General features: G+C 40.1%; 1 pseudogene; it reads right to left on the reverse strand.

The window, feature by feature from the left end:
* Positions 1 to 22,959, reverse strand: part of LOC144238506 (60 kDa heat shock protein, mitochondrial pseudogene) — a 32,777-nt pseudogene extending 9,818 nt beyond the window's left edge.
* Between the last annotated feature and the right edge of the window lie 3,834 nt (positions 22,960 to 26,793).

The following is a 26,793-nucleotide window of genomic DNA, read 5'->3' on the forward strand; positions in this document are numbered from 1 at the left end:
GGGGGGGGGGGGGGGGGGGGGGAAGGGCACACATTAAAAAGTCTGCTAAGATCTCAAAACAAGAAGTCCTAACTATAATAGGTCTAGATCCAACACAGAAGCAGTCTTCTAAACCTGGCCTAGAACAAGAAAAGACCAACAGCTGGCATTATATTCACAAACAAAGAGGTTGGTTGTATTGTCAATTTCATCAGCTGTTTTTCCTCTCCCAGCTCAGAATCACTGCAGAAAATCTAAAGTTCACTGTTAATATCCTTCCCACACCACAATGTCTCCTTTGCCCATGTAAGCTTCGGATATCCCAATTATGAACTCTGCTGCCGATTCAGAACAGAATTTCCCACAGTAGTGCTCCTGAAATCCTTCCTGTTAGTTAATTGATTTGTAGAGACAAAAACAGGCTTTTTAAGAACTTAAAGAGCATCACTGAATAAGGTTTATCCATTAAATCACTCTAGTGTTAATGGAGTAGAAAATATCACCTTACCTTGTATAGGCAGTTCAAATAAAACTGACAGTTCTACTCCCATTCTGAGAGCAAAGCTATAAGTGAGTGAAAAATAATTGAGAACAAAAATATTGAAATACACTTTTGAAAAGTCTGTCCTGAGATTGGACAGAAATAGAAGTTAATTACTTCCTTATGCAAAGATGGGGTGCATTCATTAAGAGAGCAGTTTGCCAGTATGTAACCGAGAAAGAAAGAAAGAAAGAAAGAAAGAAAGAAAGAAAGAAAGAAAGAGAGAGAGAAAGAAAGAAAGGAAGGAAGGAAGGAAGGAAGGAAGGAAAAGAGAGAAAGAAGGAAGGAAGGAAGGAAAGAAGGAAGAAAAGAAGGATGGAAAGATAAGTGAGCTCTAAAAACAGGCTACATGGGGAAGTTCCTACTCACATTATTACATGGAGTAAGGAATCTTATGGCAGCTTAGGCAGATGCCACTAAATATTGCAATTTTAGTCACAAATTCTTTATCCGTTTCCACATCGACCAAGCAAGCTTCAAACTAGTGTGTGGCACACCACATCCCCATATGTAGATATTTTCTGGGGAGCCTGAATGAATGAGGAGCATATGAGTTTCACTGTCTATAGAAACGAAATGCCTAACGATGAAGTCATAAACTGAAACTCACTTTTGTCTGTCATTCTCTTGTGAGCTTTGGGGCTTTTAGGTATCACGCTTGTTATATTCTTTGGCTCAAGTCAGAAGTCATCAACCCAGTTACACTCGAGACCAAGATTCTGTACTTGGAAACCTATCTAATCCTGGACTAGAAGAAGTGTCTGAAGTCCATGGGCAACTTCTTAGCTTCCTCCATGGACTTAACTTTCAAACATCAACAAATCTTTTTCAGTGAATATTCAGCTTAGTTATGTATATAGTCCTGTTTTGTTCTCTGTCGAGATGGAAATAAATATTCCCTGGCTACTTCGTAGACTTAATGATGGTGCTTAATGTGCCATGTAGCCTCTTTCTCAGCCAGGTGGGCAGTTGGACAATTTGATGATATTAGAAAAAATACTAAGGTCCGCTGACAAAGTATATCCAAAAGAAGAGCAAATGTGATGTAATACTGTTTAAGGCAACGTAAAGTGACAGCTGAAAATCTGTTATACTCACACATCTATTTTCCAGCTGGTGACTTATGAATCCTCCCTGCCTCAGCCTCTCCCTTTGTTTTTCCAAAACAGTGAAAGGTGATTGATTTCACTAATTTCACATAAAGCACTGCCCTTCCTAATCATGTATACTTGGGTGATTGCTTTATTCTGGCTTACATAAAATATTTAGCTGAATGGCACTCTAGAAATCAAAGAATCCAACTTTTTATTTTACAAATAAGGAGATGAAGATCTCACACATACAACATGATTCATGGTCATGTAACTATTTGGTGAAAATTCCAGGCTCACCTAAGGGGAGGCACTGGTGTCATGGTATAAACGATCTCAACAAAAACAATACGGAGGTTTTATTGGAGGTAAAATTGACCCCAACTCAAACAAGTGAGTGTTCACTGACGTTTCTAGGTTCTAAAGTGAATTCGTGGCCACAGTAATCTACGTGAGATAATTTCAAGTTTGTTGAAAATCTCTGGTGCCCCATTTAAGAACATTTGCAAACTGTACTGACACCTGATCAAAGAATTCAAGTACAGTCTGGCAATGTCTGACAGGCTGTGATTAAAATGGCATTACTTGGGTGGAGGAGGGGCAAGATGGCGGAGAAGTAAGGAGCTCCGTACTTGCACTCGCGCCCATACATNGCCAGTATGTAACCGAGAAAGAAAGAAAGAAAGAAAGAAAGAAAGAAAGAAAGAAAGAAAGAGAGAGAGAAAGAAAGAAAGGAAGGAAGGAAGGAAGGAAGGAAGGAAAAGAGAGAAAGAAGGAAGGAAGGAAGGAAAGAAGGAAGAAAAGAAGGATGGAAAGATAAGTGAGCTCTAAAAACAGGCTACATGGGGAAGTTCCTACTCACATTATTACATGGAGTAAGGAATCTTATGGCAGCTTAGGCAGATGCCACTAAATATTGCAATTTTAGTCACAAATTCTTTATCCGTTTCCACATCGACCAAGCAAGCTTCAAACTAGTGTGTGGCACACCACATCCCCATATGTAGATATTTTCTGGGGAGCCTGAATGAATGAGGAGCATATGAGTTTCACTGTCTATAGAAACGAAATGCCTAACGATGAAGTCATAAACTGAAACTCACTTTTGTCTGTCATTCTCTTGTGAGCTTTGGGGCTTTTAGGTATCACGCTTGTTATATTCTTTGGCTCAAGTCAGAAGTCATCAACCCAGTTACACTCGAGACCAAGATTCTGTACTTGGAAACCTATCTAATCCTGGACTAGAAGAAGTGTCTGAAGTCCATGGGCAACTTCTTAGCTTCCTCCATGGACTTAACTTTCAAACATCAACAAATCTTTTTCAGTGAATATTCAGCTTAGTTATGTATATAGTCCTGTTTTGTTCTCTGTCGAGATGGAAATAAATATTCCCTGGCTACTTCGTAGACTTAATGATGGTGCTTAATGTGCCATGTAGCCTCTTTCTCAGCCAGGTGGGCAGTTGGACAATTTGATGATATTAGAAAAAATACTAAGGTCCGCTGACAAAGTATATCCAAAAGAAGAGCAAATGTGATGTAATACTGTTTAAGGCAACGTAAAGTGACAGCTGAAAATCTGTTATACTCACACATCTATTTTCCAGCTGGTGACTTATGAATCCTCCCTGCCTCAGCCTCTCCCTTTGTTTTTCCAAAACAGTGAAAGGTGATTGATTTCACTAATTTCACATAAAGCACTGCCCTTCCTAATCATGTATACTTGGGTGATTGCTTTATTCTGGCTTACATAAAATATTTAGCTGAATGGCACTCTAGAAATCAAAGAATCCAACTTTTTATTTTACAAATAAGGAGATGAAGATCTCACACATACAACATGATTCATGGTCATGTAACTATTTGGTGAAAATTCCAGGCTCACCTAAGGGGAGGCACTGGTGTCATGGTATAAACGATCTCAACAAAAACAATACGGAGGTTTTATTGGAGGTAAAATTGACCCCAACTCAAACAAGTGAGTGTTCACTGACGTTTCTAGGTTCTAAAGTGAATTCGTGGCCACAGTAATCTACGTGAGATAATTTCAAGTTTGTTGAAAATCTCTGGTGCCCCATTTAAGAACATTTGCAAACTGTACTGACACCTGATCAAAGAATTCAAGTACAGTCTGGCAATGTCTGACAGGCTGTGATTAAAATGGCATTACTTGGGTGGAGGAGGGGCAAGATGGCGGAGAAGTAAGGAGCTCCGTACTTGCACTCGCGCCCATACNATTACTTGGGTTGGAGGCAAGATAGGGAAGAAGTAGGGAGTTCCATATTTTTCGCATGCCTGCATCTCTCAAACACAATGGCTGGTGGAGGCAAGATGGCGGGGAAGTAGGGAGCATCATGCATTTCGCTCACACTCATCTCTCAGTGTCATAGGACACTGAGCCACAGGAGTTTGGGAAGAGAAAGAGACAGAGTACACTGTGAAGACAGCCTCATAATTGCATGAGTGCGACTGGGGAAGATAAAAGTGGGCTGGGACCAGAGACAGAGGGAGGGGAGTGAGCCCAGCACGCGGGCAGCTGCGGTGAGTGCAGAGGACAAGAACTGTCCCTAGAGAAGAGAAAAACCTCGGAGAGGACGGAGAGGGATCTTATCATCCCATCTCTAATTGCAGGGTGTTCGAGTGAGATACTATCTCTAGCTATGGTGCTTTCTTTGGGCCAGGTTCCTGGTCCCAGGAGGCACCAGGAGAAACTGCTCCCCTTCTCCCCCTACTTGATCAACGACTGGAAAGTGGCTCAGCCTGTGGGAGTACACTTCGGGAGGTATCATTAAAGCATACAGAGTATGATCTGAAATGATGCGGGCCTTGGGACATAGAACATGGCACACATTGGCTACTCCCGTGGCCCAGGGATATTGGACCCAAAAGAGTGATTTGCAATGCGTGGTATGAGAAAGGACTGGGGCACCGCCATTTTCCTACCCACAACTACCAAGGTGGGGCCGCAGGGAGTGGCCTGCAGGACCGCAGTGGAGGCAAGACCTGCCCACATCAAACTATGCCCACCAGAGCTGGAGAGCTTCTTTCTTTCTTCCTTTCTTCCTTCCTTCCTTCCTTCCTTCCTTCCTTCCTTCCTTCCTTCCTTCCTTTCTTTCTTTCTTTCTTTCTTTCTTTCTTTCTTTCTTTCTTTCTTCCTTTCTTTCTTTCTTTCTTCTTTCCTTCTTTTATTTTTTTTTATTGGAGTCCGGGGCAAGACCAACATTGATGCATTGCCATGATTAACTCTAGATCAATTCTTGCTATTCAGATATAGTTTCCCTCATCTCATTCTTATCTTTCCTCTCTGCTGGACTGGGCACTCTGGTCATTGGTTTGCTTAAACAGTCACATTTAATCCATCCTCTGGAGGCATATTCTACACCTCTGTTTTTAACTTCCTTTCTCTCTCTCTCTGGTATAATCAGACTATATAGTTTCTTGGGGTAACATTATCTTTGTTTCTTTCACAGGTGCAGAGCACATAACAAGCTTTTAAAACTTACAAGAGACAGAAAGCTAGCCAAGATGACGAAATGGAAGAACTCTCCTCTAAAAATTCTAGAAAGAAATTACAGCTAAAGAATTGCTCAAAACAGATATAAGCAACATGACTGAACAGGAATTTAAAATAATAGTCATAAAATTAACCGATGGGCTTGAAAAAAGCAGGCAAGACACCAGAGAACCTATTGCTACAAAGATTATGGACCTTAAAAATAGTTGTGATGAATAAAAAACATGCTACAAAAGAAGTGCATAATAAAATGGAGGCGTCCAATGCATGGATTGAAGAGGCAGAGAGGAGAATAGGTGAATTAGAAGACACAATGACAGAAAAAGAGGAAGCTGGGGAAAAGAGAGATAAATTGATCCAGGCCAGGAAAGGAGAATTCGCCAACTGAGTGATGCAATCGAATGAACATTATCCGTATTGTAGGAATTCCAGAAGAGAAAGAGAAAGAGAAAGGAGCTGAAGGGGCATGTGAACAAATTATAGCTGAGAATTTCCCCAATTTGGGGATGGAAACAGACACTGAAATCCAAGAGGGACAGAGAACTCCCTTCAGACGTAACTTAAAGTGATCTTTTGCACAACATATCATAGTGAAATTGGCAAAATATAATGACCAAGAGAGAATTCTGAAGGTATCCAGGGACAAAAGAGGCAGAGGCTTTCCCAAAAGGGGCCATAACATACAAAGGGAAACCTATCAGAGTGGTTGCAGACCTATCTACTGAAACGTGGGAGGCCAGAAAAGAATGGCAGGAAATCTTCAATGTGATGAACAGAAAAAATATTCAGCCAAGAATCCTTTACCCAGCAAGCTTGTCATTCAGAATAGAAGGAAAGATAAAGGCTTTCCCAAATAAACAAAAACTGAAAGAATTCATAACCGCTAAAGGAGCCCTACAAAGAAATCCTGAGGGTGATTCTATGAGGGAAATGTTGCAAGGAATGCAAGGTACCAGAGACACCATTACAAGCGTGAATCCTACAGAGAACACAATGACTCTCAACCCATATTTTTTAATAATAACACTGAATGTAAATGGACTAAATGCTCCAATCAAAAGACATAGGGTATCAAAATGGATAAAAAACAAAATCCATCTATTTGCTGTCTACAAGAGATGCGTCTTAGACTTGAGGACACCTTCAGATTGAAAGTAAGGGGATGGAGAAATATCTATCATGCTACTGGAAGTCAANCCCAGCAAGCTTGTCATTCAGAATAGAAGGAAAGATAAAGGCTTTCCCAAATAAACAAAAACTGAAAGAATTCATAACCGCTAAAGGAGCCCTACAAAGAAATCCTGAGGGTGATTCTATGAGGGAAATGTTGCAAGGAATGCAAGGTACCAGAGACACCATTACAAGCGTGAATCCTACAGAGAACACAATGACTCTCAACCCATATTTTTTAATAATAACACTGAATGTAAATGGACTAAATGCTCCAATCAAAAGACATAGGGTATCAAAATGGATAAAAAACAAAATCCATCTATTTGCTGTCTACAAGAGATGCGTCTTAGACTTGAGGACACCTTCAGATTGAAAGTAAGGGGATGGAGAAATATCTATCATGCTACTGGAAGTCAAAAGAAAGCTGGAATAACCATACTCATATCGGACAAAGTGGACTTTAAAGTAAAGGCAGTAACAAAGGATGAAGAAGGGCATTATATAATAATTATAAGATCTATGCATCAGGAAGAGTTCACAATTATAAATGTCTATGCACTGAATTTGGGAGGGCCCAAATATATAACACGATTAATCACAAACAGAAATAATCTTATGGATACGAATGTGGTAACAGCGGGGAACTTTAATACTCCACTTACAGCAATGGATAGATTAACTAGACAGAAAATCACTAAAGAAACAATGGACCTTAACGACACATTGGACCAGATGGACTGACAGATATATTTAGAACTCTACATTCTGAAGCCATGGAATTCACTTTCTTCTCAAGTTATCATGGCACATTCTTCAAGATAGAGCACATACTGGGACATAAAGCAGCACGCAAGAAATATAAAAGAATTGAGATCATACCATGTACACACTCTGATCACAATGTTATCAAACTTGAAATCAATCACAGGCAAAAGTCTGGAAAACCTCCAAAACATGGAGGTTACAGAACACCCTACTAAAGAACGAATGGGACAATCAGGCAATTAGAGAAGAAATTTAAAAATATATGGTAAAAGATGAAAATGAAACAACATCAATCCAAACTCATTGGGACATAGCAAAGGCAGTCCTAAGAGGAAAATAGATTGCAATCCAGGCCTAGCTCAAGAAACTAGAAAAATTGCAAATATAAAATCTAACAATACACCTTAAGGAACTAGCAGCAGAGCAGCAACAGCACCCTAAATCCAGCAGAAGAAGAGAAAAATAAAAAAAATAAAATGAAATAAAATAAAATAAAATAAAAATCAGGGCATAAATAAACAATAGAGATTCCAAAAAAAAACAGTTGAACAGATCAATGAAGCCAAGCGGTGTTATTTAAAAAATAAACAAAATTGATAAACCTCAGGCCAGGCTTCTCAAAGAGAAAAGAGAGAGCCCCCAAATAGAAAAAAAGTCATGAGTGGAAATGGATTTATTATGACCAATCCCTCAGAAATACAAGCAATTATCAGGGAATACTTTGAAAAATTATATGCCAACAAATGGACTATCAAGAAGAAATAGACAACTTCCTAAACACACACGCACTACCGAAATTCAAACAAGAAGAGATAGAAAATCTGAACAGACCCATAACTAGGGTAGAAATTGAATCAGTTATCAAAAATCTCCCAACAAATAAGAGCCTTGGGCCAGGTGGCTTTCCTGGGGAATTCTACCAGACATTTAAATCAGAGTTAAAACCCCTTCTTCTCAAGCTATTCCAAAAAATAGAAATGCAAGGAAAACTTCCAGACTCATTCTATGAAGCCAGTATCACTTTGATTCCGAAACCAGACAGAGATCCAGCAAAAAAAGAGAACTACAGACCAATATCCTTGATGAATATGGATGCAAAAATCCTCGACAATATACTAGCAAGTCGAATTCAACAGCATATAAAAAGAATTATCCACCATGATCAAGTGGGATTCATTCCTGGGTTACAGGGCTGGTTCAATATTCGCAAATCAATCAATGTGAAACATCACATTAACAAAAGAAAAGAAAAACCATATGGTCCTGTCAATAGATGCAGAAAAAGGATTTGACAAAATACAGCATCGTTTCTTAATAAAGACCCTCCAGAAAGTAGGGGTAGAAGGAACCTACTTAAACATCATAAAGCCATTTATGAGAAGCCATCAGCTAATATCATGCACAATGGGGGAACACTGAAAGCTTTCCTCCTTGGATCAGGAACATGACAGGGATATCCACTCTCACCACTGTTGTTTAACATAGTGCTGTAAGTCTTGCATCAGCAATCAGACAACAAAAGAAATCAAAGGCATCAGAATTGACAGAGAAGCAGCCAAACATTTACTTTTCGCAAATGACATGATACTTTACATGGAAAACTTGACAGACTCCACCAGAAGCCTACTAGAACTGATCCAAGAATTCAGCAATGTTGTAGGGTACAAAATCAACATACACAAATCTGTTGCCTTTTTATACACCAATAATGTAACGACAAAAAGAAAGAGAAATCAAGAAACTGATCCCATTCACAATTGCGCGCGCGCGCGCACACCCACACACAGACACACATAAAATCCCTAGGAATAAACCTAACCAAAGATGTAAATGATCTGTATGATGGAAACTATAGAAAACATATGAAGGGAATTGAAGAAGACAGAAAGAAATGGAAAAACATTCCATGCTCATGGATTGGAAGAACAAATATAGTTAAAATGTCATTACTATCCAAAGCAATCTACACATTCCATGCCATCCCAATTAAAATTGCACCAGCATTCTTCTCATAACTAGAACAAACTATCCTAAACTTTGTATGGAACCACCAAGACCCAGAATAGCCAAAGTAGTACCGAAGAAGAAAACCAAAATGGGAGGCATCACCATTCCAGACTTTAGCCTCTACTACAAAGCTGTCATCATCAAGACAGTATGGTATTGGCACAAAAACAGACACATAGACCAATGGAATAGAATAGAGAACTCAGAACTGGACCCAAAAGTGTATGGCCAAATAATCTTTGACAAAGCAGGAAAGAGTATTCAATGGAAAAAAGACAGCCTCTTTAACAGATCACTCTGGGAGAACGGGACAGCAATGTGCAAAAGAAGGAAACTAGATCACGTTCTTACAGCATACACAAAAATAAACTCAAAATGGATGAAGGACCTGAATGTGAGACAGGAAACCATCAAAACCCTAGAGGAGAAAGCAGGAAACAACCTCCTTAACCTCAACTGCAGCAATTTCTTACTTGACACATCCCCAAAGGTAAGGGAATCAAGAGCAAAAATGAACTATTGGGACCTCATCAAGATTAAAAGTTTCTGCACCTCAAGGGTAACAATCAATAAAACTAACAGGCACAATCAATAAAACTAACAGGCAATTGATGGAATGGGAAAAGATAGTTGAAAATGACATATCAGATAATGGGCTAGTATCCAAAATCTATAAGGAACTCACCAAACTCCATACCTGAAAACAAATAATCCAGTGAAGAAATGGGCAGAAGACATGAACAGACACTTCTCCAAAGGGGACATCCAGATGGCCGACAGATACATGAAACGATGTTGAGTGTCCCTCCTCATCAGGGAAATACAAATTAAAACCACGCTGAGATACCACCTCACACTGGTCAGAGTGGCTCACATGAATAAATCAGGAGACTGTAGATGCTGGTGAGGATGTAGAGAAATGGGCACCCTCCTACACTGTTGGTGGGAATGTAAACTGGTGCAGCTCTAGTATAAAACAGTGTGGAGGTGGGGCACCTGGGTGGCTTAGTCGGTTAAGCGTCTGACTTTCGCTTAGGTCATGATCTCGCGGTTTGTGGGTTCAAGCCCCGCGTCGGGCTCTGTGCTGACTGCCAGCCCAGAGCCTGGAGCCTGTTTCAGAGTCTGTGACTCCCTCTCTCTCTGACCCTCCCCTGCTCATGCTGTCTCTCTCTCTCTCCTAGAAATAAATAAAATATTAAAAAAGAAAACAATGTGGAGGTCCCTCAAAAAAAATTAGCAATGGCACACCCCTATGATCCAGTAATAGCACTGATAGGAATTTACTCAAGGGATACAGGAGTGCTGATGCATAGGGGCACATGTTCCCAATGTTCATAGCAGCACTCTCAACAATCGCCAGATCATGGAACGAGCCTAAATGTCCATCAGCAGATAGGGAGGGCACTGATCCACTCACTTGAATGGATCAAGAAGATGTGGTTTATCTATACAATGAAATACTACATGGCAATGAGAAAGAATGAAATCTGGCCATTTGTAACAACGTGGAAGGAACTTGAGTGTGTTATGCTGAGCGAAATAAGTCAGGCAGAGAAGGACAGATACCATATGTTTGCATATATAGGTGGATTAGGAGGAAGCTAATGGAGGACCATGAGGGAGAAGAAGGTGAAAAATAGTTGGGGAGAGGGAGGGAGGCAAACCATGAGAGACACTTGAATGCGGAAAACAAACTGAGGGCTGATGAGGGTGTGGGTGAGGGGAAGGGGGTGATGGGCATGGGGAATGGCACTTGTTGGGATGAACACTGGATTTCTATATGGAAACCAACTTGACAATAATCCTAAAGGGGAAAAAATGGTATTGTTTTAGGGCACCTGTGTGGCTCAGTTGGTTAAGTGTCCAACTTCAGCTCCAGTCATGATATTAGTTCATTAGTTGAGCCCTACATCCAGCTCTCTGCTGTCAGCAGAGAGCCCACTTCGGACGCCCTGTTTGCCTCTTTCTGCCTCTCCCCTTTTCATTCTCTCTCTCTCTCTCTCTCAAGAAATAAATAAACTTTAAATATAGTATTACTTTAGCTTTACATTTTATCCACATGTTACATTTGGAATGAAAATGCACCTGGGATATATGTCACCAGTCAGTAGACCCTCAGTAATTCTTCAAAGTGAAAGAACACTTTTCTCTCTAAAGAGTTATTTGTTTATTCATTGATGTTTTTGATCATGCATTTAATGAGTACCTGCTCCTATAAGAGACAGTGCCAGGAGCCGGTAGATTTCATGGAAATGACTGAGATAGGATTGCTGTCTTCACAAATTTCACAGTCTATCAGGAGAAATGAGACCTAATAGATGTGAAATGTCACAGCATTTCTGTGAAAACATACTCTTGCTGCCACAGAGGACTGAGAACTAATTTTATTTTAGGCAGATTACGTAGATGAGAACTAGGAAGTTTTCCTGGAGCAATCCACAGAGGGTTTTCATGTGATAATGTCAGAGAAGAATGAGTGCATTTTAAGTCTAAGGGGAGTGGGCAGGGAGAGACAGTGTGAAAGGAAGAGAAGAGGAGAAGATCAAGTCTTTGTGTTACTCAAAGGGTGGCTATTCGTTGTCCATGTGACCTTGTCCAGGGAAACCTAACATTTGCTCTAGACATGAGCTGCAATATATATAGAAATATAAATACATATATATGTATATATTATAGGCTGTTACAGAATCACATTCCAGAGTCAATACAAAACTAACATAAAGCATCAATTATGCAGGGTTGGGTAAATGGGGTAACTCATGAAACGCTGGTATACCAGGAAAAAGAAAGCTCAGGCAAACATCAGAGAGATCCAGGTCTTCCATACACTGATGGCAGGAGGCTCCGCAATCACATAGGATGCACTTTTGTATCTGAATCATGAGCTACTAAGATACACACAGGATACCTTGGGCTCAAGAGAACCACAGTCTTCTCCAGTGAGTCGGTTTCCACCCCTCTGCATACATAGCCAAAGTTAGGCTGCATGACTAAGAGCAATAGAAGAAACCAAGAGAACATAACAGAAACAAGGTGAATACCATCTTCTGGGTTTTTTTTTTTTATAAGCAAAACAAACCAGTACAAATTGCCTACCATGTCTCTCTTAGACCCTAGGCTAGGAATATTTATCATGACTAGTTGCTTTCATTCTGATTTGGCCAAGAATCTACACCTTGGCTCCAATCATCCTGGAATTAAGCATATGATTCAACAGGTTAGTTGATATATGTATTTACATATATAATATACACTTCTTCAAATCAGAAGAGGACACATAAGGGTATAGTGTTAACACAATGATAGGAAACTCATCTTTTGGCTGCATTCCTACCCCTCATCCCTCCATTCTCCCTATCCAAAAATTTTCCTTTAGCACTTTGGGGCCCAGATAATGCCTGAAGTCTTCTTCGCCACTGGGTGCAATTGAGACTGGAACCTACTCTTTCTTCTGGGGCCAGCTTTCGTTTCCACTACACACATCCGACTAGTAGAACCAACTCATGCCCACTCCCGGCTCTGTTGCTGGAGGTAGTGTGTCGTCTCTCCAACCTCAGACACTATACTGCTCTCAAACACAAGAGGCAGAATCACTGCTTTCTCCCTGCCATGCATAAAACCATTTGGTCTTCTGAAATAAAAGCTAATCAACTTAAGGCTGGATATTCTGGGTCTTGGCTGTTGATTTGAGGTTGGCTACACAAAAACTTTGGAGCCACTGGTATAAATTGCTTTCCACTGTCACATGGTAAACTTGCCAGTGGTTGAAGTGGAAAAGACTTTGAATCAAGGTTCGAACACAAAGCTGATAATGCAAACATTCATGAGTCCAGTAATGTTTCTATCTTTAGAGCTTCCATTGCGACCCCTCTCCTAAAGTGTATTCATGGAATCAAATCCACTAAAATGGATGTTTCTCTGAAAGAGTGACATACTGTCCTAGAAATGGTGTTTATTAAGGATGACAGCAACTAGGGTTCAGATGCCAATTTAGCAATTCAAGTCCTTACTTGAAAAGCTGCTACAGCATGCCATATCCAACAATACGTACAATATTTTTTAGAAGGTCAATAAGTAAGCCAGTTGAGTTTTTGAGCAGTATACAGTCAGAACTTAATAATCAATATTGCACATTATCCCAAAGCCAAGAGTCAACTAGTTCCCTCCCCCACCCAAGTTTTATTGAGAAATAATTGACATAAATCATTGCATAAGATTAAGGAGTACAGCATGCTGGTTTTATTTATATATATTGTAAGATGATTAGCACAGCAGGGTTGGCTACCATCCAGCTTCTCATTTATATAAAATCTCGAGAAAAGAAGGAAGAGAGAAGTAAGGAAAAAAAGATTTTCTCCTTGTGATGAGAGCTCTTAGGATTTACTCTCCTAATGTCATGTTTTTCAGACCAGTTGTTAACTGAATCTCCATATGACTGGGAAAACAAGGCAGCAAATCTTATGCATAATACAATGTAGAACTGAGGAATGAACTCAAGGAGGGCCCCAGAAGATGAATATGAATAAATGTCATCTCTGCCCCACAGCAGCCTGGATGAAGGACAGAGACTCATGTCCCTGTTTACCTCCCAGTGTAAAATAGGGAGCCATAAAGGAGATGGTCAGATCATCCAGTGATTTACACTCACCCTTTGACTAACTGGGAACCCCAGAGAGCATGGACTGAATCCAATACCGCAGGGTTAGAGGTGGATATCTGATGGTTGCTTTACTCCTTGTTCCCTTTCCTACTCATAGCAAAGAGTAGGTCTTGGAGACCATAGCCTGGTCTTGGAGAGAAATACTAAATTCTAATTCTAAGTCTAATGAATTTGCTCCTGAACAAAACGATTCCCCAGCCTCAAGGTTTAGCAGGAGCGACTGTGATACCTTTGGACAGGCTCCACCTAGCAGCAGTTCCAGAATCATCAAGGATGAATTTATGCTTCAGGGAAAGGCTGATGGAGCAAGCTAGATATTGAACACCACTCCACAGGAATGCACAGTGATTTATCAGGGTGAGAGTGTCCTCATATCTAGATTTACAGCCTTCTTTCCTGGGCTTCTCAATCCACCCACAGTACTTAGCCACAGCCTAGTTAATGTTGCGCCTGCATTTGTCTTTCACCTAGAAGAAAGAAAAGTCATAAGTGGTATGAACAGACACTTCCAATGAAAGCAGTCAGAGTGGAGGATCAACTCTTATTTCCAGGGAGCTGGGACCATAATATAGATGTTAAGTGAGCAGATCATCACACAGTAAGCAACAGTTGAACAGGAGACTACAGAAGAAGAGAATTCAGATATGGGATGGGAGAAATGAGAAGGACAATTCTAAAGTAGAAAATTGAGTGGCTCCTGGAAGCTTCTAGAAAATGACAGAACAGGAGAGGTGAAGATATTCGCTTTGAATCTGAATTTGACTGGCATTCAGAAATTGTTAAAAGTACAGTTTTCTTCCTTTGAAGTGCTAAAAAAAATTTTTTTAAGAAAGGGAGAAAAGCCAGATGTTCATTAAAGACACATAAATGCCTATTAACACATGAAAAATGTGTTAAAACAAAAATAAATGTTTTACAGAAAGGCAGACTCCTGGTACTAAAGGACTGATATGAATTTCATCTTTACATTGATAAGAGGATAATAGACATTTCTAGAGATAAAGGACCCATTGTCATTTTGGGGATTTGTAAGGACGAAGACCTATCATAAGACATATCACTTCTTCACCTCTTTCAATTTTTGGTTCACATTTCATTTATTTTTGAACTGTTTTTTAACAGCTCAAGGAATTCAATTCCAACTGCACACCCACACTCCCTCTCTCCTCATTCATTGCTTACTATGTAACAGCCATCACCAGTTAACGTACTATCTATTTTGCTTAGTTATTTACCTTATTAACGGACACTTATTCTGGAATAAAATCTCCATGAAGGTAAACATTTTTTTCTGCCTTTTTTGTCCTTCTAATCTCCAACTCCCACTCCCTTCCTTTTTCCCTAGTACTTAGAATAGTGTCTAGCATGTTGTAGATATTCAATAAATACTCATTCATATTTCAGTTGCTCTATGTTCTCATACTTCTCTTAATTGCTCATAGTTCTCATTTACTCCATCTTTGAATTTGCAATAAGTTTCCCTGGGGTAGGTCAGGAGATTCTGAGAGTCTTAAGTCTGTGTCAAAACTAGATGTTCCTTCCCAGCCAATATCTGGGCATTAATCAGGATCCAGAGGCCCTTATTGCTGGTTAACTAACTCGTCTATATAGAGACTGCTTCACCTATATAGTTGCATGCTGAGAAGTTGGAGAGAGATGTGATATGGGAGGATGGTGGGTAGCAGGCGTTGAAGGAATTCCTGACATCAGGAATATTGGAGCCCTAGTTTGTTTTGAACACTTAGGGATATTGACCCCATCTATGGACTCAATCAATAGTTATCCCAGAGATGTCCCAGACCCTCTGCGCTTCTTCTTATAACTCATGCCATCATTGGCAGCAAGACCAACGTGAAGACTTGAAGACAAACAAGTCCATGAGACCATTCCCATGTAAGAAAAAAGACACCTGGCTATCACCAGATGAGGAAGAAGCCAGTAGCCACCAGATGATGAGAAACAAGTAGGTTAGCAGGAAAATTACCATAGAGACCATAATGTCAGAGGACAAGACAAATTCCCACAGGTGATTCCAAGAGACTCTTCCTATATCATTCACCAAACAGTCTCCTGAGGCCCCTTCCCCGTACTTTAAGAGGCCAGCCTGGAGAGATGCAGAGAGACAATGCATCTGAAAGATAGGTTCATAAAAGATCGGCTCAACTGTGTTTAAGAACTTGATCTCAAGTGTAGTGGTCCCTGCTACTCAGTAGCATGTGAGCCCTTAAGATGAAATCAGCTACAGAAAAAGTTTTAAAACATGGATTAATTGTACATCTGAGTGCAACGTAAATGGATTTCCCCCTGCTGTGCTTGGCATTTACAATCCAACACCACAGTCTAGATTTCTCCAAGGGATTCTGCTGGGTCTTCTGGGTATGGATCTTCTCTGCAAGACTAGCCATTCCAATCCAGAGGCATTGCACATACACAGGCCATCATGCATACATTCATTCATTCATTTTTCTTCCAATTATTCTAATAAATGAAGGCAGTTGAGACATAACGAGAAGAGTTGATTTAGAGAGAAAAGAGCTGTGCCAGGCCCCAGAGCCATTAAGTGTTACCTGTTCTGGGACTTGGGCAATACCTTAACTTCTTGGAGTCTGTTTCCTTATCTGCAAAATAAAGATAATATATCCAGTTTTGACTTACTGGAATTTGCACTAAATAAAAAAGTACATATGAAAGAGATTGGTACATTTCAAAGTGCTCTATAAATTTAGGACATTGTTATTTTGTATACTTAAAAGTTCCATCAGTTGGTTGCCCATGTATACTACTAAAGGGTATAACTTTGAGCAAAACGCATACCTTAGGTTTATCTGGTTTACCTTCTGGGTCTTGTACTGGCTTATTAGAGATTCATTGACTTCATGCTGAGAAAGGAGGTCTAAACCGAGGTTTGGTTCCAGTCTCTCCCCCTGAAATGAGTTACTTGATTGTGTACAATCTCATGATCCCTGACCCAGAACCTGCATAAAATGTTGTTTGCTCACACACCAGGTAGGCAACAAATGTGTCACAGATATGCATGCACACACACAGAGGGACTGAAATGGCTCTGCCTTTCCAAATTCTCACCTTGGGTATCTCTGCTATGCTGTCAAATGGAGAGGAACATCTATAAAGAATCCTTGCATCATACTTGAAATGTTGTGTACAAATCTCCCAGAGTTTGTTTAACTCATCAATTCAGTCTGTATCAGTGTAGTGAGAAATGGATGTAATCAACAAAATAATGAGCACCTGAAATTTTGCTGTTGCAGGACCTAGGTATGCCAGAGAGGTTGATAACACTGGGCAAAGTGACAAACTCACCTCTCTACCTCATTTTCCTAAAACTACACAGACACAGACACAGACACAGACACAGACACACACACACACACACACAATGTTATATTAACATATGTTGAACAAGAATAAGAATTTATAAATCAAGAGATCCAGCAAAAAAAGAGAACTACAGGCCAATAACCTTGATGANATTAAAAAAAAAAAGAATTTATAAATCAACTAAAAGTGTTTATTTGAAATTTAGAGATTGCAATCGAGGAGGTATAGACAGGCCAGAAGTTAAAGGTGTGCTCTGAACTGTAAGCAGAGTGTGTGGGCTTAGAAAGGCGAAAACCACAGGGTTATATAAGTTCCTTTCAAGGGTAGTGCTGATGGAGTTAAAATGTCTCTCTAAGACACGATTGGCCATTTAGTGAACAGATGCTATAGTATGTCTGTTTTGGTCCAAATTGGAATGATGAGTTCCAGGAGGGGATTGCAGTGTAGTTGACAAGCTGCAACTGACAAAATTCACAAGCCCATGGTTTTTCAAAAATGGAAGCAGGAAAAGTCACCTGTCTTTCTTCTTCAATATCGTCCCCACCCTATTTTTAAATAATCTTTTAATGTTTGTTTATTTTGGAGAGAGAGAGATCGAGAGAGAGAGCACACAAACAGGGAAGGGACAGAGAGGGAGACAGAATCTGAAGCAGGCTACAGGCTCTGAGCTATCAGCACAGAGCTGGGGGTGGGGCTTGAACTCATGGACTCAGAGATATTGCCCTAGCTGAAGTCCGACGCTTAACCAACTGAGCCACTCAGGTGCCCCTCCCCACCCTATTTTAAATGACGTTATTAACAATGCTTACTCCATTTTATCATCTTTTTCAGACATAATATATTTACTGTGTTCTATATTTTTATTAACTGTATATTAATTTACTTTAATTATATTTAATTAATATTGTTTTCATCATTATTATTTACACTGTAAATTAAGCATATGATAAGCCTCCCATAGGACCCACTATGCTTGGGCATGGATGAGGGATTCCAAAGGAAAAAATATATGAATTAGAAAGAATTTAACTTCCACCACTGCACACACCTTGTATTTAAGGGTATGGATACTTTATGCCACTCTAAATACTTCTCTATGAAGCCAGAAAGCCAAACGGGTTTTAAAAAATCAATTTGCGCGCACACACACACACACACACACACACATACACACACAGAGAAGATGATATATGTAAAGATGGGTTTTTTCCCTCTCCTGCCTCCATCTCCAAGATGAAATCAGTTCAAAGGTGGTTCTTTTCTTCAGGAAGAAATAAAAAAAGAAAGAATACCAGAAATGAGCTTTCACTGCAGAGATTTTGCAGAGGGAGGGAATTAGGCACCCTCTCTCTGACCAGATATGCAAACCAATTACAAGCAATTATCTGACATCAATGTACAAGCAGCTGCAGGCCTGCTCTCACTGAGCCTACCTCTTCCACAGAGCCCAGCTTTGGTTTCTGTCTGTTAGAGAATAAAATCAGAGTCAGATTATAATGGGGCTGGGAAAACACCAAAAGTCTAATTAATATGAGGGGTTGGTCGATCTAGGGAGCAGGAGAGTGGCCTGCTTTTAGAAAGTTTTTTAGTTTTATTTAGTTCTTACTCCAAATGATATTCATATAGTTAAGTCTTGCTGTGAGAGTAAAACAAAGACATGGGTTCTCACGAGCAAGTATTTGGCTGCAGACGTTTGGTTGTAAGGCGAGCCATGGCCTGATCCCCGAAATGTAGCCCATGGCAGAAATGACTACAATGGACTGGGTATTTTCTGTGCATCTTGCATTGGGTACAAACATTTCTTTATTCAGAAAATATCTTAGACACAAGACATGACTCTGGGTTTTTGGGATTTAACACTCGATTGTTAAATAAACAAGTAAAAAAGAGAGAAAGAGAGAAGTTTAGCTAAGGATAAGAAGGTATGAGAAAACAAAACAGAGAAATAGTCCAGAGGCCAATGAGCAGAACAGGGAGAGGCTTTTCTCAGGAGGAGACTGACAACAGAGCAGAGTGTAGACTGATCAAGGACAGGGCTCTCCAAACCACCGGTGACAGCACATTCCACACAGAAGGCACACAGTGTGTGTCCGAATCAAGAATAAGCTTGATTTGTGGGAACAACTGAAAAACGGTGTTAAGTAAGTGCTGATTTTCCCCATTTGATAGCTGAGAAATTTGAGTTTTAAACAATTGGCCGAAAGTTTTTTACAAATATATTCCACTTCTGAGAATTCTTTTAACTTTATTTTTGCATTTTGGATAGGCAACTTAGTCAAGTGTCATTGAAGCAATATAAAAGCACATTCATTTGGTCACCTCACTTCCACTTCTTCCTTGTGCACAGGGTCCCATCCCTCAGCCCCACTGCCCAGCACTAACCAAAAGGGTTCTGTTTTGGTTTTGTATCATTCAAGGGTTAATGCAAATAAAACAAATACATTGTTATATTCCTATCTTTCTTCATTATCCCCAAACAATATATAGTACATAAAACACACTGCTTTTCTATTTCATTTAAAAAAATATATCCTGGAGACTGTTCCATGATCACCCAGAGTTTCTCATTTTGCCATCAACTGCTCTCCTGTAGAGGGAATAACCTTGTACCTTTGATGGAAATCTAGGTTTTTCCTTGCTCTGCTAGTACAATGGATCACCTTTTGCATATTTCGTTTTGCTTAAGGGAGATCACCTGGTCAGAGTATTGCTAAAAGTTGCCATGACAGGTCTGCTGGAGTAATAGATTTCTACTCCCACCAGTACCTCACAGAACATTCTCAAAGGTCATTAAAGGAGTGTTTTGTAAACTTCTGGATTTTTGCCCATCTGAAATGAGAGAAATGTGATCTCTGTCTTGGTTTTAATTCATAACATCTCTCTTGTTATAAGAACAAGGTTGTTAAGAAATCAACCTTCTGTCTGGGCCATGAGTTGCAATTTTTTCCCCTCAATTTATCATTTGTCGTTGTTTTTTGTTTTTTGTTTTTTTTTTACTTTTGGTGGTTCTTTTGTCTGCCATATGGAAGACAATTTTTTTTTCTTACGTTTGTTCTTTAAGGTAATCAAATTTATCAATCCTTCTCTTACGGCATGTGGGTTTTTGTGTCGTAGTAACAAACGCCTTTCCCAACTCAGGATTATAAAGAATTTAGCCTTGCATTCTTCCAACAGCATTTTGGTTTGTTTTTTTATATTTATATCATTCCACAAGCTGGAGTTTCTCCTTGTTTGTGGTAGTGAGGTATGAATCTAACTTCAAGGAAGTGGGATATGAATTGAGATCTGCTGATCTGAAGATCTTTTCTCCCCCTTTCTCTCTGCGCCTGCCCTGTGCTCTGTCTGTTTCTCAAAAATAAACAAACATTAAAAAAAAAAAGAAGGCAATCTTCTGTGTAAAATGTTGGCCCATGACGGTGTGCTTGAGAGTCAATTCACTTTCTTTCAGGAAACCTCGGTTTTAGTCCTACCTTGGGCCATTCCTAGCTATGAGATTTGGACAAGCCACTTCATTTCCCTTGCTTTTAGTTACTTCAAATATAGGAGAAGGAGTTTGTGCCAATTGTGCTTTGTCTCCATTTACCCATGGGGGGCTACATTCCAAGACCTCCAAGGGATGTCTGAAACCATGATAGTGCCAAAATCTATAGATACTCTGTTTTTTCCCATATCTACATGCTTATTACAAAGTTTAATCCATAAATTAGGCACAGTAAAAGATTAACAAATAAATAAAATACAAACAATTATAGCAATATACTTTAGTGAAAGCCATGTGAATCTTGTGTCTCTCTTTCTGTCTCTCTCTCAAAATATCTTCTTATATTATGTACTCACTCTTCATATGATGTTGTGAGATGGTAAAATGCCTATGTGATGAGATGAAGGGAGGTGAAAGATGTAAGTATTGTGACATAAAATTAAGCTACCCCTGAACCTCTGTCACTACATCATAGAGAGGATCATCTTTCTAGTAAACTCAGGAGCTAGAAAATTATAAGTACCTCAATGTGGAACTTCTGTCTGGAGACTCATGCATCACTATGACAAGCTTAAAGAAACATGTGAGACCTTCTAATAATCTGCAATGCCCACTAGAATTCTGACGATGCCCATAGAACCCAAGCGATTGGAGACAGAGAAGTTTATACAGAGGCCAAGCTAGATTCAAGCTTCTCACTCCAGCCTTACTTATCACTGCTTGTTTCATGTATCTGTTTTAGGTCTTGGATTCCTCACAAGGACTTAGCTGAACCAAGGGCTCTATCATTGGGAAAAGTTGAAAATCTATGGAACACCAAACTCAGCCTTTGATCTGAAGGACACTGAAGCTCAGAAATACAAATGGCTGTCCCAAAGCCAGAGTTAGATGGAGACACACCATTGCAAGAATTCCAACCTCCTGGATCCCATGCTAGGCCTCTTTCCAGTGGGCCGTACCTCACTCATCTCTAATCTTCAGTAAGTTTTCCTTGATATATTTGATGTTCTTTTTTAATGCACTGTAGCTGCATTTCCACCACCAAATAGAAAAACAATTTATGTTTTCTACCAAGCTAATGATAGCAGCAGAGATATGTAAAACCTGCTCAGGGTAATACATGTTCCATGTGCCACAGTGGAGAGCCTCCTTCCCTCTCCACTCCCACCACCCTTAGCCTTTTCCAAATCCTCTTTACATCTCACCTAAAACCATTGCACATACTATTGATTGTTCTCTCTGCTTCCAACCTTTCTCCCTTCCAGTCTACCCTCCACACTCTTGCCCAGTTCATCACTGTTGAATAAAGCTCTTATAGAAATATGCTCCATCACACAGTCTGAGGCTCTTCTACAAATAAAATTGTGAAATCCCAGAATCTCAAAGAATGTGTGGATCCAATCTTCTAAATTTGGCATTCAAATTTTTGTGGGATCGAAAGCTTCTGCAATAATTCCCATGTTATTTCCAGTTCCTGCTTTAAGTCGTGCTGTGTCTCAGAAATTTTGAGTTTTCTGCATTCCCACACTGTGCTCTTTGTTTTTGCAAATGTGGATCTTTGCTTACCACCTGTCCCCATGTGTTCTCCCTGAGCACTGCCACTGGACAGCTTCTCTGTCTGTCTTGGTTTAATTCCAAGGATCTCCATTATGAAGGTCTCTCTGTTTGTAGAAAACAAATAAGAATTCTCACTGTGAGTCTCCACACTGGAGTGCTATACCACTTTCATGGCCATCCAAAAATGTTGCCTTGGGTTATTATTATTGGTGGAATTATTTTGTTCTCCTTATATATTGTGTTGCGGATGAAATGACAGAAAGGACAAGACACACACAAAAGACAGACAGAGACACAACTCCAGCCGAAGGAACAATTCTATGCAAGCCCCTCTTGTGGTTTATTTTATACCCGGTAACTGGATACAAACTGAAATCTACAAGATGCATTCCTTTACCAATTAAGGGCAAGTAGCCAAACACATTTCAAGGACAGGGGGGAGCAAAGGGAGGAAGCGACCACAACATGTTTACTAAGAGGCCTGCTCACAATTCCAGCCTCCTCCTTATTTCTAAGGAGGGCATGTTCCCTCGTTTGCGAGCGGACCATTAAACTTGGATATTGTGTGCAGGCCTCCTGGCAGAGCACCCTGTTTGCAGGCATGCTTTGCCCAGGCAGGGAGCCCCGTGTGCAGGCACATNCAAAGGGCCCAAAACACGTTTACATTCCGGGTTTCAAAAGCAAGTGTCTGCAAAAGTATCTCCGAGATTTCATCACGTCCCACAGCCCGCTCAACAGCCACCCGCAATCTAGCAAGAAAATCAGTATAGGGTTCATTGGGTCCTTGTAAAGTTTTTGTAAAAGAAGGCTGAGCGTGNCACGCTTTCTTGTGGTCACTGTCAGGCTCCAACATATTGTAAGGTCAGAACGAATCTGTTGATCTTGGTACCTCTTATTGGGCCTCACCCAGTGCCAGAGACACAGTGAGTGTTTGGCACCTTTTTTGGTGAAAGGACAGGGCTGGAAGATCCTCAGGATTCAATTCCTCCAGTTTAGAATGAGCCCACAGACAATGGGTCAGAAATTGAAGAGAAATTCCTTCATGAAATATTCAAAGGTGCTATCCAAACTGAGGGGGGAAGGTGAAGGGTCACTAGCATGCAGCTTGACCATAAGCAGGCATCCAATAAAGTTGGTTACTGCCAGATAATGCTGTGACAAAATAGAAAGAGCTTCACCTGGTGCTATTTGGAGCCATGTCCCCATCCTGGTTAAGTCAATTTCCAGCTGTATGACTTTGAGCAGGGTCCTAACTATTCTGAATCTTTCCTGCAATACCAGGCTAAGGGTCAGCTGTGCAGACTGCGTGAGAAGTAGTAATTAACACTTTGGAACATAATAATTCTTCCACAAAAAGTAACAACAGCTATGAGAGTCAGAAAATCAACTGCAGAGCTGAACACTTATTACTGGAATCATTCTGCAGAGGCCTGAAACAGCCATTTGCAGCAGCAACTTTGGAAACCCAAAGTTTGGGTCTTTATCTTGTCATCTGAAGGGTTTATTAGGCCTTCAGAAATGACTTTTCCCCCTTTTTGCAGGCTTCATCATTATCATCAGATATAAAGACAATGCAGATGACACAAGACTGTGAGTAGCACATCAAAAAAAAAAAAAAAAGGAGAACACCTGGAATGAAAGACCTAAGGACACTTCTCAGAAGATGAAGAAAGAAGCTTAGTGTCATTCTTCTTGGAATTCACACTTCTTGAGGAAGGCTGACATATAGACACATAGTGATAATTTAGTGTGGTGGAGGCATGTACCAAGAACCATAAGACACATGAAACAGTTAGAAATCCTCACAGATTTCCTTAAATGACTCCCACAGATTTTTCCAGTTTAGGTGCGAGGAGGCTCTTCGCATCTGACAAACACAGAGTGAAGACCTGTGTAGCAGAAAGGAGTTTTATGGCTGAGAGGTGCAGTGATCACCTTGGGTATATTCATCACTGCATAAGTGACTTCCCGGCCCTACCACTTAGGTAGGAGCTGTGTTAACTTGGGCAAGTTACTAGATTTATCTCACAGGATTGTGAGCATTAAATTTCCTTTACCATGTGAAGCATTCAGAATAATGCTGGCACAACTTGGATGAGTAATAATTGTTTTATCACCATTATCACTGCCATTGCAATTACCATTCTTATTTCAAGCAAATGTGCAACTCTTCGGTGTGTTTATTTTACCTGGGAGGTGGGGCCCATTTTTTTTCATCATTGTACCACAGTCATCATGACTTAGACTTGGACTTGACCCAGGGCATAAAGGAATAAGTTGAAAGATCACATGCAATAGGTTGCTGAGAAGGTCATGGTGGATCTTGTAGAATTAGCAAGGGAAATCCCAGTGTGACCTCACTCCTCACAAAACCACACTCTTCTTTTGCATAGTTGTATACTTTGATATGAGGTGCCAATTTCACTTTGGTTGGTAAAAGATTCTTTACTGGCTACACCTCTCCTCCAGCCCAATCCCTACCATAAAGACTGCAAACCAGAATCTAACCATATTCTTCGAGAAGAATGTTCCAAAGCATAAGCCGACCTTGAAAACACAATACCATGCCACACCAGCAGCGAAATTTCAACTTTATTGTTTAAAATGTGAATTCATTTTTAAGAGAGACAGAGATAGAGAAAGAGAGACAGAGAGAGGAGAATACAAGTGGGGGAGGAGCAGAGAGAGAGAGGGAGACACAGAATCTGAAGCAGGCTGCAGGTTCTGAGCCATCAGCACAGAACCCTACATGGGGCTTGAATCCATGAACCATGAGATCAGGTCCTGAGCTGAAGTCTGACACTTGACCAACTGAGCAACCCAGGTGCTCCTAAATTTCATTGGAACTATTTTCTGCACATTCTTAAGGACTTTGGCTCAGGTGACAAGATCAGTGTGTTTAGGTTTTGGTAGGAATTACAAAATATTTTCTATTCTTTCTTTTCCTGTCATTGTCTCTTTAATCAATTACCATCAGTGAGGGCAGTAAAATTTGAAACAGAGAAGCCATCCAAGAGCCACACCATCTGCTAGTTGTATTTATGTTGACTTCAGGGTTGACCAAGGATCCCAACCTTTTCTGGCTTGTTTCTTCTATACAATTAATGCTCTTTCTGCTAAAATCTTCCAGTCACTGTGTGAGGGTTGGAAATACAGGAATTAAAGTAATATTTTTCTGCCCCTTAGTAGAGGAATCCTGTAGGATAACAAAGTCAGACAATTAAAGATAGACACAAACAACGTAGTAAGAACCAGCATAAGGCTGGCACAAATTAGATACTCAACTGCATGTTCAACTAATATCAGTTTACTTATTACATGGAAAAGTGTGAAACTACTGATATCTGACTGGTTTGACATGCAAAAAAATGGAAATTATATATAGTTAAATTTAATACAAATTCTGATACGATTAAGCATTAAACAATGTGAGAGAGCAGTGAAATAGTTACATGGACCAAAGAGCTGACTTTTGAAAGTTCAACTTTTAATATTTTTTTTTTCTGGTCAGAAAAGCAATATATCAGAGAAAAATCTTTCTTTGGTAATAAATGCAGTTGTATGCAGAGGTCCAGCCTCTGCAAGCCAGGGTTGACCTGGAGAGTGAGGGTAGGAGTTTACAAAGAAGACACAGAGCCAGCCTGTTCAGGTGGACTGCTCAAATTTATTTTTCAGCTTAGGGTATTTATAGAAAATCTAATCAATCATACTTAAACAATCTGCATTTTTAGAAAGCAGTCATTGGACTTAACCTTACGAAGTTTTCTTGGCAACAGTGATTTCACTGTACATGATTTCCACTTAAACCAATAAAGTTTAACCAGGTAGTCATAACAAAGTTCTACATATTCTTTACTACGTATGGCAGGGTATCCAAGAATAAGTGAAGCATATAGCCAGAATACATGAGAACAAAGTGCCCTTTAATTGTGTAAGTTTAGTGAGCAAGCAAGAACAGGATATACTTGGACCTACAGTTATAGATGATAGACTTTCACAACCCCTTACTAAGAAAGAACAATATCAACATTTATCACAGAGGACATGTGGCATTGTTTTACATGGATCAACTAGAGTTCTGTCTCTGCATTTACAGGTCTCATTCTTTGGTCTCAGAACAATCTGTAAGTTGCCTCCCAGGCTTGAAACTGGGGGCAACAGGCAAATATTTCTCTAACACTTTGCCAAGAAAGTCCTCTAAAACTAATAAGTTTTGTTTTGTCTCTGCTTAAAGCATAATATGTAGTATTATTGGCAATTAGACCCCTACAAGGAAAATGAGTTCCAGGTCTCTCATAGACCCCATACACACCGGACTGTCCCCAATTTTGCTAATTGCTACAATATTCATTAGACAACATCTGATTGAGGGCGCGGACATGATATTTAGGTACATTCCATTTTGGAGGAAGAGGGGGAATTTGGGGCTATTCTGTTTCATATTAACCCTAGAATAGACTAACAGCAGAAGTGACAGTAAAAGGCACAGACTAAGCAGAGAAGAAGAATTCTTCAGGGGGTTCTTCTGATTGCCTTGCAGTCTTTTCCCACAGGTTTTTCCCTGGGCCTTGCCATCAGGGGATGACCCGTGCAGTTTCGGTCTCCGGCTGTTGTACAATCTATGTCCACGGTCACTCTTCTTATCCAATCTACCATCACCTCGTACCTAGATAAGGGCCACCAGGTC

The sequence above is a fragment of the Crocuta crocuta genome, unplaced genomic scaffold (genome assembly GCF_008692635.1).
Source record: "Crocuta crocuta isolate KB4526 unplaced genomic scaffold, BGI_CrCroc_1.0 scaffold405, whole genome shotgun sequence".
NCBI classification, from domain to species: Eukaryota; Metazoa; Chordata; class Mammalia; order Carnivora; family Hyaenidae; genus Crocuta; species Crocuta crocuta.